A 25882-nucleotide genomic window follows, 5' to 3' on the forward strand; every position below is an offset into this window, starting at 1 on the left:
CAGTATTTCTGTTGCTGTGAAGAGACACCTTGACAAGGCACCTCTTACGAAGGAAGAGATTCAGTTCAGGCTGGCTTACAGTTTTAGAGGTTTAGTCTATTACCTTCATGGTGCTAGAGAAGGAGCAGAGAGTTCTACATCTTGGTCTGCACCTAATGTTGGCAGATATTGGAATAAACCAAAGTTTGAAGTGTATAATGTCAGAAGCTCTTGAGGGAAAAAATTTTCAAATGAATAAGCATGGTGGATTGTGATTCCCTTCTGGCTGACACCTGCTCATTCTGAGAACATTCTCCTGTGGGGAAGTAACTCCATTATGTAGTCCATATAACCACAAACACATCACTTTCTCCTACCTGAAACTTCACATTCCTTTTCTCAATGACAGCCTCCTATATTACAAGAACTCCTAGCCACAGATGACCTGGAGTTCACTCATGCGTCAGGTACCTGTGGCCCCCTGATCATTCTCTTACATGTTTTTGGGCTTTTTTTTATTAAAATATTTAATTTTATTATTACTTTTTAATTATGTGTGTGGCTTTGTGCACAAGTTCAGTGCCTTCAAGGACGGGAAGAAGGAATTGGATCCCCTGGAGCTGGAGTTATAGGTCATTGTGAGCTGTCTGACATCTGTGCAGGGAATTGAACCTGGGTCCTTTGGAAGAGCAGTATGTGCTCTTAACCACCAAGTCATCTTCCAGCCTCATATTTTTCTACTTTTGCAGTACACATGGACTGATAGAGATGTGAATACTGTGTGTATGTTGCCCATTTGTGCTTAAGGTTTTACTTTTTTATATAAACAATACCATTTGCTAACCACTTGCCTGCTTATCAAACACTGTTTTGAAATTTATCTCTTTTGATACATTGTGGTCTTACTCATGTTTTTCACAGCTAGTTACATCATTTCACTGTGTGAATGTACTATAATTTATATTTCCTGTCTGTTGTCAATGAGCATTTGGGTCATAATAGTGACTAATTGGAAGTAAACAATGTACATGACAATCTGATGTACTTAGGTGAGCGACAGGTTCTTTATAGTGAACGTCTTCAAACTCTTGTTCAAGTATTTGCTAAGAGAATTGTAGAAGCCTGTACTTTCTCTTGCGTTTTTTAATTGACAGCCGAGATACATCAGCATAAGTTTGTGTAATTTGAAAGGTTATAATTTGCATAATACTATGGTGTAGATATTTAAATATAAAAGTAAGGATCATAATATTTAATGAAACCAGTGAAATAAAAATAGGATAAAGACCTGAGTTCTATCATCCCTTCAAGTAATATACTTCTAAGGGTGCTGTGTGCTGTGGGATGTCTTTCTGTATGCTGTGAGTATGTGTTGTTCTGATTGGTTGATAAATAAAGCTGCATGGGCCTATGGCAAGGCAGGATGGAGCCAGGTGGGAAAATCCAACAGAGATAGTGAGGGAAGAAAGGAGGGTGGGGGCAGCCAACCCACCGTCCAAGGAGCAACATGTAATGGGATGCAGATAAAGCTGCAGAGCACGTGGTGATACATAGATTAATAGTAGTGGACTGAGTTAAGTTACATGAGCTAGCTAGCAAGAAGCCTGAGCCACAGTCCATGCAGTTTGCAGTTAAATAAGCCTCTGAGTGATGATTTTATAAGTGGCTGTGGGATCTTGGAGCCAGGTGGGACCAGTGAAACTTCCGGCTACAGCTGTGGATGTAGCTCAGTGGGTAGAACACTAACCTGGTTAATTAGAGGCTCTGGGTTCAATCCCCAGGACTACCCTAAGTGGTTGCATTAGTGGCACACACTGAAGTGTAATGAAACTCCGACCACTCCAGAGGAAGAAGTTGGAGGAAAAAGACTCCAGTCCATCTGCAGTGAGGGCCTGCTGCTACGATAGACTCTGTCTCGGAACAATAAAATGCAATCCAATGCCAAGACTTTCTTAATCATTAAAAAATGTACTTCCTTGAATATTTTAACTTAAAATTCCTTTCTTTTGCATCCTCAGAATTTTACCTCAGTGCACTGTATCTTTTTCACGATAGCCCCTATCATCAGTCACCATGTGCTGGATCTCCCTGTTCACATGGATCTGTCAGAGCACCATGTGACTGACTTCTGGGTTCTGGTCTTTTGAGACTTTGCACATCTTTCCTTAATCTGTGGCTTATCTTTTTGCCTTGGAATCATTTTTTCTTGCTGGTTTTTCATCCTAATATTGTTAATTTGTCAGTGTTTCCTCTGTGGTGTGGAGAAGCATATGTCTTGTTTCAGAGTTCCTTTTCTCTAACTTACCATCCCCTCTGCTCTCCTCTAAAAGTTTTAAAGTTCTGTTTTACGATGTTTTAATCCCTTTACATCTGTAGAATTTATCTTCAACTATGAGTGCCTCAGAAATCCGAACTTATTTTTATCTTGCGTGTGTGCAGGATGTTATGTGAATGTAGGTCCATATATATATATATGCACACACGTTCAGTGCATGAGTGTGGGCATGCACTTGCCTGTGTGCTTTTGTGGAGGTCAGTGGATGACCTTGGATGTCATTTCTCACCTTCTGCCTCATTTGATCCAGAGTCCCTGTGTTCTCCCTGCTTTGTATGCCAGGCTACCTGGCCCATGAGCTTTTAGGGGTCCTCCTATATCCACCTCTCATCTGTCTTAGGAGCCCTGGAATTATAGATGTGCATTGCTTTGCCTGGCTTCCATGCAACTCTTGGTGATTCAAACCCAGCTCTTCCTGTTTGCATCATAACCACTTAGCCCACAGAGCGCCTTCCCCAGCCTAGAAACCTAACTTTACATGATTGGAGGAGGTACTCAGTCATTGAAGGGTTGTTTTTTTAAGTAATTTATCCTTTGTCAACTAATATTTTTTGCTAAATTCATATATAATTTTGAATATGTATTCATATATAGTATATAATGTACAAAAGTACTTGGATATAGTAGCTCTTAAGATTTCAGTTAGAAGTAATTATTTTTATTCAGCTCACATTATCTTATATTCCTTATAGGTAAACAATACAATGCTCAGGGCATATCATTTACACAGTTAATATTCATCAACTTAAGCTGAATTTCAATGTGGTTGGTCTTGGAATAATAGGGGTAAATTTTATATTCTCTGGCCTAAACACCAGAATAAGTAACAGCATAAACACTATGAGTGAATGAGTGATACCAAATTATCGGTGCACAGTTAGAGTTTAAATTGTAATTGGCCCACCCTAGGCCTTTAAATGGAAAAAATTTATCTTGTTACTACACTGTGACTTCCAGGACAGCATTTTATTTTGGCAGTGTCATGTTTCTTAGGATCTAGTCTAGCAGAATCACATGGGAGGAATGTTAAAATAAAGATTCCTGAGTATTGCCCAGATCTGCCCACAAAGCCAGACTGGGAGCGAGATCCTTGCTTCTGGAGAATATTCTTATGTTCAAAGAAACTTAAGCATTCCTAGTTTGATGACCCACCATTCAGTTCTGCCAGTAAGAGCAGTGATGAGGGAAGTCTAGCTCAGCACACTTCTCTCAGCAAAGCCCTCAGCCTTCTCAGGGCATGACCTCACGTGAGAGCATTTGGCTAGAACTGGAATCCCTGGGTTTGTCTGTTCCAGCCCTCTTCTGACTGTGCTGCTCACTTTCTTGTGCATTATCCTTTTGGTCAAGGACGTTAACTTCCATCTGGCTTTTCCAGCCTGTTGGAGTGCTAGTCAAACTTCCCACGGTTACTGTAGGGAGAAAAGACTAAACTGGGAAGAGGAGCCTTGGCAGCTGATGTCCCTCTCTCTATAAATCTGCGTAATACTCAGGTGGTGGCTGCAAGGCATCAGCTCAGAGCAATGCGACACTTACGGAAATCTGGCTTGGAGTTGTAGCATGGCAACTGCCATCAAGGCTGTTCATAGGTTGTCTTGGATACCCAACCAGTTGTTTACATAGTCTGCTCATGGATCAGTGGACTGGTCATTTGATGCTAAAGACAAGGAAGGAATTTTTTTCCAACCCACCTCTTAGTAGAGTCACTGGCCTTCTAGATGTTAAGGAAAACACCGTGGAGCTGACAGTTCCAGTTTGAGAGTGGCTCTGCCCAGTGCTCGGAAACCCAGCCTTAGGACCTGGTTCATCACAAGTCTCCCGAATACCCCAGCTTTCCTCTGCAGTAATTCAGTTTGAATGAGCACACACTTGGAGTATATGAACCGTACAACTGGTTTTAAGCAGGGATAAGGCTGAGATCATCCTCCCTCCATCCTGAATGGCACAATCATTTTTTATTTCATTCTGCTCGGCCCAGGAAGCAATTAAAGCTCCCACAGTATGAAGCATTTTCATCAAGTAAGGCATTAAAAATACCAGCCTGTCAGAGTGGGAAGTGGACCTGGGCTTTACTGCAACCATTCCTCAGCGGCACTAGGGCATGACGCGGCGAATAGCATTCATTTCATGCAGGGGAAAAATAAGGCCAGCTTTGGCTTTAATCTTTATTATGAGGGGCCCAGTCCCTGCTGGGATGGAATGAGTGGATGCACCCCATTTAGCTTAAAGTAACAGATCTATAGTGAGTTGTTAATTTGTAGATAAATACGGGTTTTCCACTGTTGATGTTTCTTGATCCACACAAAGTGGCTATATTAATACTGAAACATTATTAATCAATAGTTGGCTCTTTAAAAATACATCAGTAAGACTACCCAATTACCTTTAAGTATACATCAAAGGGCAACTGAGCAATCTGACACACACTCACAGTCCATTAGGAGCCACTGGACATATTAATTAAAATTTTTTAGTTACAATGAACTCTTACACTGTGGCCGAAAAAAAAAAAAAAGCCTTTGGTAACAGTTGTGGTGAATTGAAAACTGAGAACTTGTAAATACATTTGGGAACCCAGAAAGGTCTTGTGGATTTTAGGGATAGGGAGACTCAGGGTGACTTCATTTTACTTAAGTCCAGCATGAAAGAGGTTTTCATTGAGACTGTGAGATGAAGGATGCAGAGGGCTTCTCTCTCAGTTAATGAAGGGAAGGGTGGGGTTCTCAGATACGATATTAAGCACTACCAAAAGGAAGTTGTTTTCACTGTGTACTGGTAAAACCTCACTTTAGATTAAAAACCAACACATTGAAACACTGTGAGGTATGTAACACAATTTTTGCTGTGTCCTGCTGCATGGGGCCATTGTTGAACTTGATCATTCCGGTGACAACAAGTGCTCACCTTGAGCTATCCCACACTTCCTGTTCCCTGCCTGTTCCCTTGCCATTGGTATGTGGAAGACCCTTTGTGTGGAGGGCACGTGGCCCTTTTTTTTTTTATCACCCAGAGGCATCAAGACGCTTTCTTTTACTGCTGAGATCCTTGCTGACAGCCCAGCCTTTGTCTCTAGTCTGTGATGATCACTGTTCTGGTACCCTGCTGCTGTAGAAGGTCCAGAAGCTTAAGATTGCTCTTCATGCCCTCCCCCTGTGTTCATAGGCTTATACATCACCAGGAGACAGACTCTAAGCCCTTCAGATGTAATTAAAACACTACGCTCATTATACAACATACCCCCAAGACCAGGATGTTCCAAGTAGGACCGTCCCACCATGATACTGACTCCATAGTCTCCTACATTTTAACTGGGTAGTTTTGCTAGCTAGTGGCAGACTTCACCCCTTCTATAGAGGCAGCCTGAGGAGAACCTGAGACTCAGATTGAAGCACCACACACCTACATCACTCATTTTGGAAGATAGTTTCTTCCCACTACCTCAGTGTCTATCCCCAGGCCATTATCTCACACAAGCTATCCACCGAGAACTGTGCAAGGTGGAACTGATTGTCATTCAACACAAACGAAATTTTTAGGTGGGCATTAGTCACTGTGCGAAACGTGCTCACTTCAAATGGAAGCAGTCAATTATAGACCAGAGGTTTTATGGCTACATTATTACCATCATACTATTAGGTTTTCAGCAGTAGAATTCTGTTTGATCGATCCGTTCCAAGGCATTGATGGATAGCTTTGTTCTTCAAATGTCAAAGATGTGGGGCTTCTGTACTTTATGTGTTCACTGACACACTAATCTTGGGTAGATACCTTTCCCCTAGGCCACTGTCAGCTTGTGCAGAGGTCTGCCCTCTCACAGAGGACTGTGGAGAACTTCTAACCACATTTGAAGTTTCCTTTCTCACCTCTCTCAAATTCAAAAGTACTGATGAATTATTGGCACTTCAGAGAAGTGTTCACTGCACAGAGAAGACTCTTGTTTGAGTAAAGAATGAGAGGAAGACCTCCCCCTCCCTTTCCTCCCTTTCTTTCCATTCCAATGCGCAGATGCCATGTTGAAAATTAATGACCAATTTCAGAGTATAGCTTGTATTTCTGGAACTTTGTTTTGCTGTTTGACTTGCCTTTTAAATGATTTTACTTGTGTATTTGTTTGTTTGTTTACGTGTGTGTGTGTGTGTGTGTGTGTGTGTGTGTGTGTACACGCATGCCACAGTACACAGGAGGAAATCAGAAGACAATGGAGAGGGAATCAGTTCTCTCTCTTGCCTTGTGAGACCTGGGGATCAAGCTTAGTGGCAAGTGCCTTTACCTGCGTCTCGCTGGCCCTTGGCATATCTTTCCCAAAGCCACACTTGATCTTCAGTTTTTCTCAAATTCCTGTCTCTGAACTTTGTAAACCTCAACCATACTTTGGTCCCTAAGCATCTCTAAATGTGGTGCTGTTTACATCACTGGACAGAACTTAACCTTGTGAAATCCTTCCAGGGGTGTGGGAGACTCGAAAGGTGGATTTTTTTTTTTAACTAAAACTAATATCTTTTAAATCTAACATTGATAGTCTTCTATCCCACACAACAAATCAGATAAAAACTTGGAGAAATCATAATTTCCCATCAAAAAGCCAGCTTGGCTTATGTTTTCTTTCCATCTAAGAACTTCCTAGAAGCCACAGCCTGGCTTACAGAAATGCCAGCTTCCTTACGAAGTCACACAGTCCCCCACTTTGAGCTTCATGTTCATACCTCAGGAGTCATGGGTTGTAACCCAACATCTCCCCAGTGCTCTTGAGTAGGCTCATTATCTGCTGCCACTGAGGAGCAAGAGACTTCAGATCTTTGCTGGCAGTTCTAGACAGACAGACAGACACACACACACACACACACACACACACACACACACACACACACACACACGGGCAGACTCTCGGGAGATGCTCAGTATTCATTTCCTAAGGCAAAGGACAAAAAGCTGATTAGTGCCCATGTTGGACAATGAATACAAAGTCAAAGAGATGAGGTTCCTGTGATTCTGTGTGAAAACAAGAACTGTAGCAGGAGTCTTAAAAGTTCTGACTAATAAAATCAAACCTGAGGCCAGTTATTGGGGTGAATACTGGAAGGTCAGAGAGGTAGAACAAGCCACAGCTACCTCACCTGGCCAACTTCTCAGCTGATCCTGTTTCCAGCCTCTGTGTCCTCATCTCCGAATGGCTCTCAGCTGAACTGTGGTCCTCACGCCTTATATACCTTTCTGCTTTCTGCCATCACTCCCTGGGATTAAAGGCTCACTCCCTGGGATTAAAGGCTCACTTCTTGGGATTAAAGGCATGTGTCACCATGCCTGGCCGTTTCCAATGTGGCCTTGAACTCACAGCGATCCAGAGGGATTTCTACCTCTGGAATGCTAGGATTAAAGGTGTGAGTGCCACCATTTTCTAGCCTCTGTATCTAGTGGCTGTTCTGTCTCTGACCCCAGATAAGTTTATTAGGGTGCACAATATTTTGGGGAACACAATACCACCACAAAGAACTCTTTTTCACCCCTCAGACTGAGCCTGCTTCGTTAGGACAGGGACAGGGATCCAGGACATCCTGTAGGGTAAACAGCCACCACCGCTTTTCAGCCCTCAGTGGCTTCTGCACAGAAGGCAGTGTGTGGCCGTGCTGAGGCTGGCAGTCTTTGCTTCTCTCAGGCAGGAGTGCCCTTGCCAAAGGGTGACCCTGTACCTCTGGCAAGTCCTGGGGTGCTGGGTGCAGCATTAGCAGTTGACCTGATCCAGGGCACTTCCATTGAATGTCACTCTGATCTCTCCAGGCATAAAGCTGATGGAATCACCCTGACCTCAGCGCTCACATTCAGCTTCAGCCTTGCCCGGAGTTAAATGGAACCATTCATGTGGACATTTCTCACAAAAGCTAGCTGCTATGTTACCTTTCTCTGTTAGAAAAGACTCACTTTGAAGCTTGGAGGAATTTTCAGTAGAAAACACGTGTTTGGGCCTCAATTGTAGTTGTTTTTAACTGGAGAAACATCCAACTGGAAATGGCAGCTTTGGATGGATGTTGGCATAGTTCTCATCGAACCCTCAATTTTTAATTTACATGGCGTCCATGCAATCAGGAATATAAAAGTTGGCATTCTGTATGAGACGCTAAGGAAAGCTACATTCAGAATCAGCAGAGAGGGCTGTGTTACTCATCTGCCTCAACAGACTCACAGCATCCCATGGCCAGGAGCCAGGTGAGAGAGAACCTCCCTTCCTAGAAGAAGTGGCTTGGTGCCCAGCACCATGAGGCTAGAACTGTATTTACTCTGCAAATCCCTTGGGAGACAGAGCTGATGCCTAAAGTTACCAAGAGGTAGTGGAAGTCCTGAGTGAGGAATTTTCATGTGAAAATTCCAGGGTTTAACAGTCTTTGAGCTAACTGGTGTCATCCATCCAATGGGGATCTAACAGGGATCAGAGGGTACAGGTGTGCATGTATTTGAAATTAAAAACTTCGGAAAAAAAAATGAGCAGGAAGACTTCCCAACAGCCTATCAAAGTAAAACCAAATGCTCACTGAGTCATTCAGATGCATGGGTACACACAGTCCTGACCATTGGGCTGTCCGCTGCTTCTGCAGCTCAGGGGAGGGGGAGTGGGCTCCCGAAGGCAGATGAGGGGGTTGTCCTGCTAACCTGCTTCACCTTAGGCTACCTTGAAAGTATGCACACTGGAGTCATCCAGTCTGCTTTTTCTGAGACATAGACAAAGACTCTGTTGTCAATTTGATCTTCTGGGATGATGGCTGAAGGAAGGTTCATCAGGAGACACCTTCTAATGACCACAGTCCTGAAAATGTCTCCAGAACCAACTGGAAATGGAAAGCCAAGATTTGCCATGGAGATAAGTAATGGGGCAGGTGGGGAGCCAGAAGGAAAGGTTTGTGTCCTGGAAGGTCATCTAGCTCCAAATGTGACTGTCAGGAGACCTGGGGCTGTGTAAAAAATACACGTTCTTGAAGGGTAACCAGGCTTGGTAAGTCCTGGAAAGAATAATTGGAACACTAAAATCTGTTTATACAAAAGAGAAATTTTAATATCCACCGCAAATAGGAGACAACCATAAAACCCTTAACCAAACATATCTTACTAATCTGGCTGGACAGGAAACCCCTTGCCTGTAATGAAACATCATTTTAAAATCTCACCTTTGGAGCTAGGGAGATGGCACACAAGTGTGAGGACCAGAGTTGGAGTCCCAGAAGTTACATAAAAACTGGGGAGGGGGGGGTGGCCACCCACCTGTAACTGCAGTTTGAGGGAGATGGAGACAGGGAATCCTTGGTGCAAACTTACTGAGTAATCAGTGAGCTCCAGGCTGGGTGAGAGACCCTGTCTCCAGGTGTGAGGTGGAGAGTGGTGGAGAAAACATTTTGATGTCAACTGCAGGCCTTCACAGCACCTGCATATACATACATGTAAGCCTACACACATGAGAACACACAGGAAGGCTCAGTCACGCGCGTGTGCGCGCACACACACACACACACACACACACACACACACACACCATGTACATTAGGAAAAAAGATAGACACAACATGCAGAATCCACGTATCTGACTCCCTAATGATCATTTCTTCTCCACCCGCATCTTCTGGACCACAGCCACACTACTCCAGACTCTTTTCCCCACTAGTGGTTCCCTTTCCATCCTGACCATAGCTACTGGCTACCTGTCTTTTGTGAACACAAAGCCCTTTAAATGCAAAGTGCTGCTATTATTATTCATGCAGCTTCTGTTTATCTTCCCAAAAGAAACAGTTGAGCTGTAGCAAATGAGTGATGGTTCCAGGGCTGTGGCTAAGGGAAAAGCCACTGCAGGTGGAGTGGCTTAATGGGGTATTAATTGGAACGCAGGTGAAGGCAAATAGGTAGCACAGCAGGTATGTAAATAGGCTCGTGGGAGGAAAGGCATTGAATTTTATGCTCTTTAACTAAAAATAAAGACTTGATATTTAGCTTATCTTTGCCGAAATCCACACTGTGAGGGCCCTGACAACCACCGACATCATCAATGATTCATTATCTCAGCATCATCTCAATGACTTAACAGGATCTTCAGTCTCTTCCCTCGTCCTGGGCTTTAAAATGCAGACTTTGTCTTCTCTCTTCGTCTATCAGAGGCCAGGATAATTTTGAGAGTTTTGGTACAAGCAGTCTTTGGACCCCAGCCTTTCTTCCAGTCACATCCAGGTCCTCCAGTGTCAGAACCACAACATTGTGACTAGATGGAGCTCACAGAACAGACATTCCAACAAACAGCTCCTTCCAGGTAGCCACCTCAGAAATACTTACCCCAGGATCTTCTGGTAGAACACCACTGTGAGAAAGCCTCCTCAGGTAATTGTTTTAGAAGTGATTTGTCAGTCACCCACATGAACAAAAAAGACCTTAACATAGATCCATCTTTTTTTTCCTACCCCTAAGCATTGTCCAACATTACCACCTACTTTTTTCCACACTCACTGCTAAACATTTGGCTTTTAAGCCTCTTTCCTGGGGCTGGAGAAGTAGCTTAGCAGTTAAGAGCACTGGCTACTCTTTCAGAGGACCCAGGTTCAATTCCCAGCACCTACATGGAGCTCTCAGCCCTCTATAACTTCCATTTCAGGGGATCTGATGCCCTCTTATGGCATCTGTGGTCACTGCATGCAGGTGGTGCACAAACTCACATGCAGACAAAACATTCATATGCTTATAATAATTTTAAAAACCATCCCTGGCCGGGCAGCAGTGACACACACCTTTAATCCCAGCACTCAGGAGGCAGAGGCAGGCAGATCTCTGTGAGTTCTAGGCCAGCCTCGTCTACAGAGTGAGATCCAGGACAGGCACCAAAACTACACAGAGAAACCCTGTCTTGAAAACAACAACAACAACAAAACATCCCTGATACAGAGACGTAGGATTACTCAGAGGTTTTTGAAGAGCAAATTTCAGACTACTAGGAAGAGAGCTCCTGATGTCTCCAGAGTGCTGGTAGCCTTCTTGAGGTAACATTTCAGCTTCCCATCATGTCCCACATTTAGACATATCTTTAATGTATTTTTAATTAAAAGTTACATTGTTTATTATCTCCCTTTTCTCCCTCTAATCCTTCCCATGTAACTCAACTTGCTTGCTCTTGAAATCATGGCCTCTTTTTCTTTGTTATGTAAACATATATGTATATCTATTTATAAATATATAAATACAACCTGCTCAGTTCACTTAGTATTACTTACTGGTATATGATTTCAGGGATGACCCCTTGATACTGAATAACTAATTAAAGGTTCATCTCTAAGGAAGACTATTTCTCCCATCCTCAGCATTCCTTAGTTCCCTGTAGTTCTTTGTCCATGGGTGTTGCCCCATGATATTTCTCCCATCCATGTTAGCATGTGTATTGATGTTGTACTTCAGATCTTGTTTATGTAGCCATATTATTGAGGTATGATGAGGATTGCTTCCCTGTCATTTCTAGGAGACATAGTCTTAGAGCACATTTCCTGGTACTTTGGCTTTTACAACTTTTCTGCCTTGGTTTCCAAGATCTTTCCTGAGTCTTAGGTGCAGGAGTTTTGTTGTAGATATATCAGTTGGGGCTGGGCACCACATGACTACTTGTTCTCTGCATTTTGATTGATTGTGATTTTCTGTAATGTTCTTTGTCTGTTGCAAAGAGAAGTTTCTCTGATGGGTGATGAGAGAAACATTCATCTGTGGGTATAAGGGTGATGAGAGAAACATTCATCTGTGGGTATAAGGATAAATATCCAGATGCAGTTAGGAATTATGCTGGTTAATAAGTGGCAGGAGTAGGTGCTTCTCTAAGGCCCATGACCCTAGGGTAATTGACCTGGTTTTCAGGAATGGGCATGATTTCCCTTCTGTTAAATGGACCGACCTTAATTCCAATTAGAGAGCTGTTGGTTACTGCCAAGATATGAGTGCCACTGTGGTACCCTTTGGGTTATCACACCATTCTGGTTATTGTTGTGGCTCATGGGTGTCACAGCCACTTAGAAAATAGACACATTATCTTACAGACAGCTTTTTATTTAACCTAGAAAAAAAATTAAGCCATTCTCACTTCTTCCAATTGGTCCTCTCTCTGGCAGTACAGTGGTAGAAAGTAAGAGAAGGCTTGGAGCCTTTATTAGTTAGCTGGTCCATATTTGCTGTCTTCCCAGAGGAGAAGCAGCACCTGTTTTGAAGATGTATTTAGTCTTTTACCATTAAAATCCCTAAATATCAGCAGAACTTGCATAGGCTAAATATTAGTGGAGTTACATTTTATACTCCATAAAATGAATTAGGTTTATTTTATCATGCAGATCCTTCCGATAGTTGAAGTGCTCATTAATTTTACTGCTAATGAGATGTTAGCAATTAAGTACCTTTAATTAATGAAAATCAGACAAAAGCAAGGGCTGTTCACTGTGTCTTCATAAAAACAGGGGAAGCATTTGCAGGCCTCACTGTATATGATGTTTGTGGAAAGACCATAGATCTGAGCTACTGTTCTGGTCCACAGAAGTCATTAAGAGATTTTGCTTTGGGAAAATGAGAAAAGCAGGCACATTTGGATGGCATAAGAGCATCTGAGGTTGGGGAAGAAAGGCCTGCAACTGAAAACCAGCCCTACATGTAATAGCAAATTTCATGGTTGAAGATGCAGCAGGATTGAATGCAATTAATAGTTCTGTAGCCGTGGCTGAGTTCTGGGGTAGGCCCTGAGCACATAATTAGATTATTAAAAATGGCCTGTCTTAGGCCCACTATTTCTAAATTGAAATCCAATTATGCTTTTATGATTTTGCTGAAAAATGTTTAGCTGTTTTGCTTGAGTCTGCCTAGAAGATCATTTCCTCTCTGCTTCAACATTTGCACATGTCACAATACATCTCCAAACAAATCTGACCTCAATTATCTTGGAATCAATCTTACATTAAATAAAATATATTTTAATGAGTGTTTTTATGTCTAGTATTATAATCATGCCTCCAAACTTGAGGAATTAAAGGGTGATGATAGGAGTCTTTGCAGAAAAAAAATCTTTTTTAATGGGAGGCATGCATATTTTAAGAGAAGACTAAACGTGCCATCTTAGCACTCGGAGAGGCATCATGCCCAGATACGTGCCAGAGTGTGCTACAAGACAAACTTGGTGCCATTTGCAGTCATTGGCAAAGGGCTGTAATAAAGCAGTTGTTTGTAGAGAGCTGGGCTCCAAAATCTCATGCACTCCTGCAGTGTGGATTTAAATGCTAAGTTAAATATTTATGAACCCAGGATTTTTATAATTGATCATTCTGTGATTTATACACTGTAATTATAATTAGGTTGAAAGAGATTTTAAAAAGCCAGTTCCCTGGTAGCCAGGGCCATTAAATAATGCTAAGCTGCCAAAACAAAAATTAGGTGGGAACCCAGCCACCGCGTGCTAAGCGCCTGTCCCTGTGTCTGACACACAAGGAGGTTCCACACCTTACCAGGCACATCACCCACAATGCTGACGCCTGCTTCAGCCAAGATCATTTGTCAAGTGTTTGTCTTAAACCTGGTTGGACACAAACAGATAGAAACTTTGAGGAGCTGGTGTATAACAAAAGGAAAAGGTGGAGGAGGTTGGAAAGGTTAATTAAAAATGTAATGATCCCATGTGCTGAGGCAGCACTCTTAATCACCATGGCAGCAAGCCTGTGACTGGCACACCACGTCTAAGAGACATCTCATTTTTTAGTGTATGGAAACAGTTGGGGAGGGATTGGAGTGAAGGGAGTGGAGTGAAGGCAGGTGACTGTATGTACATAAAGGAATGGCAGTCTAATGGATTAGACTGCCTTGACCTGTGGTCAACATTGGGAACTGTTTTCACCAGGTAGAAGAATTATTTCCAAATTCATAAGTATTCAAAATGTTTCCCCTGTTCTCAGCCCCAAAGGAAGCTTAGATATGGCTTCAGACTTGATTGATGTAGCTGTGTAGAATATAAAAAAAGTGGGGCCATCAGTAAATGCACATTGTTTAATACAATAGGTCTGAAACATGTGTAAATAGAAAAATGGGCTCCAAACAGCCAACACATGGGTTTTAAATGTAATTTTTTGCACTTCAACTGGAAAAGGCCAAACTCATGAAGGATCAATTACAAGGGTCACAACCTGCGTGATCAGATTTTGCCACCTGATCCACTCAGATATCAGATGACTGTCAACGTGAGCTTCCAGAAAAGCTTGCCTACCCCTGGGAACAGCTTGGCGCCTTTTGCTCATTATTCATTTGTGGGACTAATACATTAGAGAAAGCCTATTGGAAGAGGAACAGTAGTTGTGTTAACATGGCAATTAATCAAGTCAGAAAGAAAGAAGGAACGAGTTGTGAGTTCTGTTCTGCAGCCCCACAAAGAAGGGGAGAAAGATAGCCGGATATTGGCAATCCTCTGCCGACAGCACTCTCTCGCTGTGTCCTGCGAACTTTCTGCCTAATCCATCACAGTGCACGCAGCCCATGCTCATTTTAATATACTTCCTGCTCGATTCCATCGCACAGTCTGCAGAAATGGATCGCCACTGGTTTGCATTGCTGCTTCATCCTGAACAGCACCAGTGGTGTTTACCAATAATGGTGGCATTTTTCTGAGTGTAATGTGGAGAGGCTCCTGGTCACAGTGGTGGCCTCTTTGATTTGGGACAGTGTAAGGATTGTTATTTGAGGTTTTTGAATTTGGATACTTCTCTTGGCTCATTGTATTTCCTTGACATAACACATCTCCCTGGGTGAGATGGACCTCTAAGTTTGCCTGCAGGTCAGGGTTGACTTTGGGATCCATGCACTTTCTGGATCAACAGAGAGACCAGTGCCTTTGAGAGCATAGACCCTCTGCCTGTGGTTTCATTCCGTCCTTGGCTATCATCCTAAATATTTAAAGTTATAATTTGAAAAAGCAAATTATATTGTACGTTAAACCAGAGGATATTGAGAATTGAAGGGACTCCATTTATCGTTTCTTACATATGGGGGAAGGAGGGTCCACAGGGGTAAAACTGACTTATGTACTGATTGATGCACAGATGATTGGACCACATATAAAACCCCAAATCTAGCCAGGCATGGTAGCTCATGCCTATAATCTAGGTGCTTGGGTAGTTGGGTCGGGAAGACTAGTTTGAATTCAAGGACAAACTGTGCTACAGACCTATTCAAAAAGCAAATGGTAGATAGACAGACAGACAGACAGATATTCTAACTCCCAAACCATCACTCATTGACAGCACCTGACTCTGTTTTGACCTCTGGTTCTCCAGTTTTGACGAATGCCATTCATCTCATGCCCAAGAAAACTCCCAGTTAGATACAATCCCACTGGAAAGGCTTCCAGTGTGGATAGAGGGAGCAGTCTGTAACCTGCAAAGTAATGGCACGGTTGTGTTGAGCTTTGAAATAAAAAGCTGTTTAAATGGCATCCTCCATAATAGAGTGTGGGGGCCCAAGCTGGAGAGGTACACATTAGCCGAACACAACCTACTGGCATATGCCCTAACCTCTGATTTAAAAAAAAAAGGATTTCCAGTAAACAGCCTTCATTCTGAGAACATTCCCATTCAGCCAGCACTCCCAGACACTCCATCAAGTTAAAGAATGAGAAGCAGCAGATGGTGGGAGAGGGTAGGGATAGAGGGAGGAAAGCGGGATCACAATGCTGAGTTCAAAAACGGGCTGTGTCCAGGGCGGTCCTGACAGTCATGGTAAAGCTGAGGCTGTCTACACCAGCAGTGGGGAGAAGAGCCCAGAGGGTAACATGGGAGCGTTCTGCTCCTCCATGTGGGCCTGATAGGATGAAGAGCCATGTGCCTGCTCTAGTCAGTAATTTCCTGTCTCCTCTGACTGCCAGTCATTGAAGTGGCATGTTGTTGTTGTTTATTTCTAGTAGGAGATCATTTCATAATACACAGAGTCAACGTTCTTCCTGACTGAAGCGTAGCACGCTCTTACATGTCGTGTGATTTCTGGGGCATTTATTGTAAACTTCTTTGCAGCAAGGCATGCAGCACCAGAGTTCAAGAGAGAGCTGGAAGTGGAGTTTGCGGGGGACTCGGAGGAGAAGGGGCTGAGAGCTGTTCCATGCTGTATATACGTAGCTGCCTAAGAAAGGCCTATTTTTAAAGAGTGGCATAACAGAAATTTATCGTTTCTGAATATTTTATTATGAACATTTGCAACCCTACAGAAAAGTGGAAGCATTTTAATAGTTAACACACACACCCCAACGTTTAGAGGCCACCCTCAACATTTGAAAGTGGTTATTTTGGGAAGAACATCCATCAACCCCTTTTAAGTTTTTAAAATGAAACCATCAGTACTCATCCTTTAAATACTTCAGTGTTGTGGGAATTCACTCACCAATGACCTTGGGATATCTGGCCTGATAGAGGCGTGGTTTTCTTCTGGGTACGCGACTGCTTAAAACTGAGGAGGGGGCACATGCTTGCTCTCTCTTAGGGTGGTTGCAGACCACATGACTGGTTCCATTCACCCCTGGGCAGAATGGAGGACAACGATGGCTGTTAACTTTGTTCTGTATCTGTGAGTGTATATTTCCCCATTTTATATCTTAATAAATCCTTGATACCCTTTAACAGACTCTTGGATTTGCTTAACAAGTGGCGTCCAATGTGATCAGACCCCAGATGCCCCTACTGGGGCACATTGCCCCTACATTAACCCCCACCAGCAATTAGCTGCTCCATATAGCCAGTCTCTACTCTCAGTGTTCACCTTTGGCTTAGTTCCTTTTTGGGGTGGGGTGGGGATGGAATATTTAAATAGTCACAAATCTTGTCTGCACCATACGCTCAGGTTTTAACCTAAACTATATACCCAGCCCCATGTGAGGGTACAGAATGTTGCCATGAATCTTGAACGTTCTCTCTAGCTCCTTCCAGCCAATCTCTGTGCCCATCTCTAGGAGTAATTATTCTCTTTCTCTTGTGTTTGCCTGGAGAATTACATAGAATGTAAGTTTTCTCTACCCCCAGCAGGCCAGTGTAACCCGTGTCCAAGGGCCATGTGTAGCAGAGGGGAGGTATGGCTGCAGCCCAACACAAAACTGTTAACTTTCTCAAAACATGATTGTGATTTTTTTCTTACCAATACTCAATTGTGTGATTCTCAAGTATGAATTTTGTAGATGACAAACATCTTCTTGTCACAGTGTCAAAAGGCTGAGTGTGCTCAGGCCTAAGGTTTTCATCTTTTCATTCCAGCATAGTGTTTTTGTGATTCATCAATGCCATTGTGTTCATAGTTGACTCATTCTCATTTCTTATTTCTCAGTGGTATTTCACTGTCTGTCTTTTAGACTGGTTCCCTGTCAATGATACATGGACTGTCAGCAGTTTGGGGTTATCATCAGTACATTTTTGGTTATAGTTTGAGAACTTCATACATGGGTACTAACATCTCTCCTGACACCCCCAAGTCTTCCCTTGTCTCCCTCCCAAGCTCATCACCTCTCTTTGAACTATTGTTGCTACATACATATATGTGCTCTAAACACACACACACCACTGGGTCCTTCAGCATTGCTTAAATGTATCCAGGGTTGACCACTTAGGGGATTAGACAACCTGTACAGGAGCTAGTTCCTGGAGAAAACTGATTCTCCCTCTCTCCGTAGCCATTGGCCACATGCAGCACTTACTTTTGGAGTGGGCCTTGTGACTTTGTCATTGTCATTGTGCAGGTCTTGTTTGGGCAACCATATTGTTGAGAGTTCATGGGTGCATCTTTCCTATCTGGGGTGCACCGTCAATCTAGCAGCAAGTGTCTCTTATGAATATTTACTATGTAAAGATGTGTTACATTTGTTTATGCTGTAAAATATTACTTTAACTGTGTAAAGTGTTACATTTGTTTCTGGTGTCTTTGTTAATGGTGTAAAGATGTGTTAGATTTGTTTATGCTGCGGAATATTTAACTATATAAAGATATGTTACATTTGTTTATGATGAATTAGCTTAATTGTATAAAAATGAGTTGCTATTTCACCTTGACTGCCTAAGTCACCTGATTGGTCTAATAAAAAGCTAAACGGCCAATAGCTAGGCAGAGAAAGGATAAACAGGGCTGGCAGGCACAGAGAATAAGTAGGAGGAGAAATCTAGGCTAGAAGTTACAAGAGAGAGCAGAAGAATAAAGAGAACGAGGGAGAAAGAGAGGCACACACCCGGCCAGAAGCCAGGCAGCCGCCAGACAGACAGACACTGGAGGAAGCAGGAAAGTAAGATACACAGAAATAAAGAAAGGTTAAAAAGCCCTGAGGCAAAATGTAGATAAAGAGAAACACGTTAAAACAAAGAGCTAAGATAAAGCTGAGCATTCATAACTAATAACAAGTTTCCATGTCATGATTTGGGAGCTGGTTGGTGGCCCAAAAGAAAGCCTGCTACAGCTGTCCAGGTCCTCTGGATCTTACCTCTCTGTCCTTCTGTGTGTTGTCCCTGAGCCTTAGGTATAGGGTTATATTGGAGATGTCAGTTGAGTCCAAGCCCCACTACTGCCACTTACTTGATGCATTTGACCAGTTGTACCTCTCTATAGTCTCCATGTGTTGCAAAAAGAAGCTGCATTTGTCTGTGAGTCGTATATCGATGGGTATTTGCAATACAGTTAGAAATTACCTTAGTTTAGGAAAAGAACAGTAGTAGATTCTCCTCTAGGGTATGTGACCTCTTCTGCCAAGGGGCTTGCCTGGGTTTGCAGTACCAGTCCTAGATTCCCTTATACCGAGTGGGTCTTAAGTCCAATTAGACAGCTGTTGGTTGCCCTAAAGATAAAGTGTCACTACTACACCATTCGTGGTATCTTACCTGGCTAGTCATTTGCTGTGGTTCATAGGACCTTCTGATACTAGGAGGGTTAGTCCTGGAGGAGCTTCCAGGTTCATTCTACCTCGATTCCTCCAAGTCCTGTGGGCTGTCTTCAGTAATGCAAGTCTTGTTTGTGGTTATGGGTTCTTCTTGTAGATATTTGTGCATGACTGATAGGATGATGATCATTGAGTAGACTGTGTGTGGTATTCATAAGACACCGCCTAAGTTTTCCCCAGTGTGCTTGGACTTCTAGACGCTCCACATTCATTCTGCATTTGAAGTTACTAGACTTCAGTTTTAACCATTGCTGTTGCTGAGTAAAACATCTCATTTTAGTTTTATTTTGATTTTTTTATATAATTAATGATGTTGAATACTTAACATGTGTTTATTGGCCATTTACACATTTATTTCTCTGACATACATGTTAAAATATTTGGTCTGTTTTTAAGGAGGATACTTTCTCTTTATTGTTAAGTTTTAAGCATTCTTCATATATTTTGGATGGTGGTACTTTGTCTGATACATGTTTGTGACTATTTTCCCATTAAGGCCTTCTGTAAGATTTTCTTATCAGTGTCCTTATACCAACAGGAGTTTTTAATTTCTATGAACTCTAACTTAGAGAAATTTTTCTTTGATTTATTTTTTTATTTTATATGGTCCTATAATGTTTGTTGACTGCCCAGATTATTTTATGTTCTAATACAGTCATGATTTTAGCTTCTATATTTAAGTCAATAATCCTATCCTATGTTGATTTTATACATGGTGTGAAGTGGGGGTTGAAAATTTGGGATTTCTGTCTTTTCCTTCTTCTGGCACTTTTTTGTTGTTGTTTTGTTTTGTTTTTTTTGAGACAGAATTTCTCTGTGTAGCTTTGGAGCCTGTCCTGGAATTCACTCTGAAGATCAGGCTGGCCTCGAACTCACAGAGATCCACCTGCCTCTGCCTCCCGAGTGCTGGGATTAAAGGCATGCACTACCACCACCCAGCTCGGCACCATTTATTGAAAAGACATTTTTTCCCCATTGGGTTTCTTTAGTATCATTTGTTTTCAAAACTCAAATAACTGTGGGTGCCTGAAGTGGACACCTTCCTGAGACCTGTCATCCGCTCCAGTCTCTGGATGCCTGTGCTACACCACATTGACTCGATGGCTGTTGAGCATCTTCATCCTTATTCTGGTTGCTTTTGGTACTCTGAATCACTTTCATTTACATGTAAATTTAAGAATGTGAATGCCAATTCTAAAACATTAAGGTTTAGAGGTAACTGACATGTTAATTATATTGGGTCTTCTGGTCCATGAACATGGTATGTATTTCCATTTATTAGTCTTTTTAATTTTTTTTATCAGCAATGATTTTGACTTTTCAGTATCTAGATGCTACATATGTTTTTATTTTTTGTTATTTGCTACTATTGTATGTGGAATTGCAGTTTAAATTGCCCTAATGGTTTGCAATTATTATATAAAAGGGATAGGTGTGTTAATTAGATTGGTTTAATCATCCCACGATGTTGAGCACATATTAGGTGCCTTACATTGCACTTTATAAATATTAGTTTGTCAGCTAACAATTAAACTTGTGATGTGGAGTGCTGACTGTGGACATGACATGGCTGTTGGATGCATCAGTGCAGCAGCTGTGGCTATGACCTGCTCAAGACCAAGCCACTCAACATTTCAGCATCGACTAGGGAGGCGCCCCTGTCAGAGGAGCTGTTGGTGATTAATGGTTCCCAAGGGAGGCAGACTTGCTCTCTTGGGGATGTGGCCCCTGGTAGGTTGCTCATGCCCCAGGGGGTAGCCATAGACCCATGTGCATATGAGGAGCACTAGACTCAGGAAACAAAAAATAAATTTGTGACCTCAAGAAGGTACAATTGATTTTTATATTAATTTTGTATATTTGACAGCTAAATTTAATTCTAGTAGTTGTTTTATATATTCTTAGGGGGTTTTTGAAGGGGGGTGTGTGTGTGTATGTGTGTGTGTGTGTGTGTGTGTCTGTCTGTCTGTCTGTCTGTCTTCCTCTCTAGTATTTTTTATTTATTTCTATTGCTCTGTTGCAAAGGCTAAGACCCTCTACTACGGTACTGACTCTGAATGGTGAGGATGTGCGTCCTTGGTTCCTGATCTTAGGCAGAGACTTTATTTTACGATGATATGATTGTATCTGTGTGTCATAGCTGCCCTTTCTCAAACTGAGGAAATTATTTTCTATTCTTAGTTTGCTGGATATTTGTATTGAGTGAGTGTTGGAATTCACTGAACACATTTTTTTTTCTACTAAAATAATGTATTTTTTTCTTCTTGAATTCTGTTACTGTGGAATCACATTGAATTTTAAACATCAAACTTGTTTTGGATCCTTGGGGAAATAGTGTGTCGTCTTCTTAACATATTGCTAAACATCTCGCTCAAATTTGTGGGAGATTTTTACATCTGTTTTTGTATGGAGTGGGAGTTTGTTGTTGGCTTGTTTTGCTTCTGCTGGGTCCCTGTGTTTGGATTTCCTGGTCTCATCGAGGTGAGAAATGTAGTGGAAGTCTTTGACCCTTTCATAAGGGTCAGAAATGTGTCGGAAGTCACATATAACCTGTGAGGTGGCAATAAATTGGTTTTGCCCCTCCAAATGTGCCAGGTTGTACACTTTAGAATTTGTCACAGGCTTTGAAATAACAGTAAGGAGATGGTGTAATGGCAAGGCTTAATGTATGGAAGAAAATAGAATCAGCAGAAAGTGAGGCAAAGTCACAGCTACTGCTAAACTAAGTTAGCTGTGGACAATTGGTTCAGACATAACACACTTTACTGTTTCTACTTTGTACAAAGCTTTTCCTTTAGAATATTGCTTTTCTTTTCTTTATAACATTAAGGAGGAAAAAAGAGCTGGGCAGAGGTGATGGCCCAGTCTGCAAAGCATTTGCTGCATAAGGGTGAGGAACTGAGTTCAGATCCCCAGCACGCACATAAAAGCCAGGCATGGCAGAGTATGACCATGTGATCCCAGTGCTGGGGCTAGAGGAGTCAGACAGGACTCTGGAGCGCTCTGGCCAGCCAGGCTAGCTGGGTGTGTATGTGCTCCAGGTTCCGTGAGAGAGCCTGTCTCAAACAGATAACGGGTGCTAGAGCTGACCTGCTTCCGATACTGACCTCGCTTCCACATATGCATGCAGACATTTGTACACACACAAAAACACACACACACACACACACACACACACACAGAGAGAGAGAGAGAGAGAGAGAGAGAGAGAGAGAGAGAGAGAGAGAGAGAGAGAGAAGCTAATAGCTTATGTAATTCTAAAAAATGTTCAACAGGCAACAATGTCGTGGGAACAGAGAAGTATATACCAGCCAAGTGTTTCTTAAGCTTGTATGTTGCAGTATGGATTACTTCCAGAGAAAAAGAAATTTTGTGGGTGTCATAGGTTGACTTATTACTTTATTGTAATATCATCTTAGATGGTAAACAGAAAGAGCCTTTGCTGGTTTTCACACCATTATAAAAGCAACACAAGTTAAATAGTAAAAGGTTAAACTTTGAAATCAACGGAATGCGAATGAGTAACAGTTTAATGTAACATTGTTCTGCTGGAACTTAGTGAATTCTTATCATCATAATGAACCTGGTGCCAGATGTGAGCCCAGGTTCGTTTTAGTTCAGCAGGCCTGTGATGCCTGGTGCATGGGGTGACATCTCCATTGTTCTCCTTTGAGGTTGTATGCGTTGCTGCGTCATGTGTCACTAGCGACATTCCTTATGTGTAAGCCTCTTCTGTCTCAGATGATTTTGTTCTATGCAGACTTTAGACATCAGTACAGACACGAAGGTGCCACTGTCATCTAGCCTTAAGGGCCTATCCCAGATGATATGAAATAAGAGTTTATTAATTTATTTTCAGTTATCATAAAGCATTCACGATGTATAAACTTAGAGGACTGTAGACACGCAAAACCACAAATTATCCTTGGATCTAGCAGCCCAGCGTTCGACATCTCAAGGGCTCAGTCGATCAAGTGTGTAGCATGCCTGATGCCCTGGCACCCTGCAAACTTCATGTGACACACATGTGTGATCCCAGAACTCCAGATGATAAGCAAGAGTATTAGAGGTTCAAGATTATCCTCAGCTGCAAGTGGAGCTCAAGGCCAGCCTGGGGTGCATAAGTCTTTGTACTTAGAAAAGAAATTGCAGACAGTGGTGGCTCACACCTTTAGTCCCCCCAGCACTCGGGAGGCAGAGGCAGGTGGATCTCTGGAACAGCTGCATTGCTCACTATGAAAGGCTAGAGGTCTTCGTACCGCCCTCCATATGGGACCTGCAGGTCTCAGAGACCACAGACAGTGCAGTAGCTCACGGCTTGTAGTGCCAGGCTGTAAAGTGGGTTCCCATTTGGAATGCTTTCTTAAAACCAGACACTTTTTTCCATAGAAAAACTCTTTGAAATTTTGGTTACTTTGTGTGCCTTTATGTTTGTGTTCTGTAAAAGCTATTTCTGAGGTTGTGGTAAGAATATCTATTATGCAATCTTACCTTCTAGCAATTAAAAAAGGTTATTATATTTTGATTTATTTTGTGTGTGTTGAGGGTGATGATGAGAGAGTACTATGGTGTGGAGGTCAGAGGCCAGCTTGTGTTAGCTGGCACTCTCCTTGCACCATGTGTGTTCCAGAGGTCATACTCAGGTCAGGCTGGACAGTAAACACCTTTACCTTCTGAACCATCTCAGCAGCCCCCTAGCAAAAATGTAAGACTAAGTACAAGATCAGTAACTTTAGACAGGTTCTTGTATTGAAGACCTCTCAACTTGAAGAACATACTCAACTTGAAGCTGGAATCTTGTTCCCACTGAGTAGCAACTATCTCCATTCCCTCCCCTCAGCCCAGAAGCCTTCTGGGAGTTGGACCATTTATCATCCTTACATGAGTGAAATCACATTTGTTTTTCCTTCAGATAATGACTCATTTCACTAGAACTAATGTCCTCAAGTTTCTTCTATATTGTAACAGGTTGTAAGGCTTCCTTCCTTTTTAAGGCAGAGTAATATTCCACATACCCTTATATACTCATTGCCTTACATTTCAGCCCCACCCAGCCCACTTGGACTATGTTCTTTCTTGTCAGTTCTCTGACCTCTTGTAATTTACCAGGTGCCTTCCGTCAATTGAGAGAACATGCTAAGAAAGAAAGAGAATAGAGAGGAGCTTGAGCCTGAGTAGGGACTTGCTTGGGAATCTGTTCTGTAGAGTGCTAGTTTGCTACTCCCCTGCCTGCTCTTGAGGGTCACTGGTATAACTGCTTATCAGCTGCTATGGGCCACCTTATCAGTGGGTTCTGGAAGGTTCCTTTACTTTCTCTAGAGAAACTCCTTTACATGGGATGTGACAGTTACTTTTAAGTGTCAACTTGCCACAACCTAGGAATTACCCAAGAAGAGTCTTAGTTGAGTAACTGTTGCTGTGGGATGTATGGCAAATGTGTTGCTGATTAATCAATAAAACACTGATTGGCCGTTGGCTAGGCAGGAAGTATAGGCGGGGCAAGGAGGAGAATAAAGCTGGGAAGTGGAAGGCTGAGTCAGAGAGACACTGCCAGCCGCCACCATGACAACCAGCATGTGAAGATGTCGGTAAGCCACGAGCCATGTGGCAAGGGATAGGTTTATGGAAATGAATTAATTTAAACTGTAAGAAAAGTTAGCAAGAAGCCTGCCACGGCCATACAGTTTGTAACCAATATAAGTCTCTGTGTTTACTTGGTTGGGTCTGAGTGGCTGTGGGACTGGCAGGTGAGAGAGATTTGCCCTGACTGTGGGCCAGGCAGGAAAACTCTAGCTACAAACTGTCTTTATCAGGTTGGTCTGTGGGTATATTTCTGGGGATTGTCTATTATAGCAGGATATTTCTCTGGTCCTGTCTGGCCCCAAGGCCCAGAGGAATCTCTCCCACCCACGGTCCCATAGCCATTTATAAAATAATTACCCAGAGGCTTATATTAATTACAAACTGTATGGCCTATGGCAGGCTTCTTGATAGCTGGCTCTTATAGCTTAACTCAACCCGTTTCTATTAATCTGTAAGTTGCCACGTGGCCGTGGCGTTACCAGTCTGCTGGCATCTTGTTGCTCCTTTGGCAGCTGCTGGTGTCTCTCCCGACTCCTCCCTTCCTCTCTCTGTACCTCTGCTTGGGATCCCTGCCTGGCTGTAAGCTTTCTTGTCATAGGCCAACAGCTTTATTTATTATCCAGTGGGAGCCACACATACTCACAGCGTACAGAAAGACATCCCACAGCAGTCTAGATTGTTAATTGAAGTGGTTAATTGTAGGAAGACCCAGCCCGCTAGGAGTGGAGGAAGAGGAGTGACTGTGTAACAGTGAAGAAAGCTATCAAGTGCTCAGCATTCATTTCTCTCTGCTCTTGGCTGTGGGTGTGATGTGAGAGGCTGTTTCAGAGCCCATCTTGGCTTCTCTCCTCGATGATAGACTGTGCTCTGGAACAGTAAGCCAAATGAACTCTCTTCCCTGCTTTGTCTTTTTGTCAAGGTGCTTGTCCCAACAAAGAAACTAGAGCGCGGGTCCTGAGCCTAGAGTGTGGGTCCTGAGCACAGTTTCTCTTGTCCATTTACTTGAAACTTCCCCATTGGCCCAGGCAGCATGTGCAGCTGCCCAGTGGATGGGATCTGACTCC

At 42.6% G+C, this 25882-nt stretch overlaps 1 protein-coding gene across 1 annotated transcript in view; it reads left to right on the forward strand.

The window, feature by feature from the left end:
- Gfra1 (GDNF family receptor alpha 1) overlaps nt 1–25882 on the forward strand; it is a 212691-nt gene that overhangs the window by 126143 nt on the left and 60666 nt on the right. The gene's annotated exons all lie outside the window — the stretch shown is intronic.

The sequence above is a fragment of the Peromyscus eremicus genome, chromosome 1, assembly GCF_949786415.1.
Source record: "Peromyscus eremicus chromosome 1, PerEre_H2_v1, whole genome shotgun sequence".
NCBI classification, from domain to species: Eukaryota; Metazoa; Chordata; class Mammalia; order Rodentia; family Cricetidae; genus Peromyscus; species Peromyscus eremicus.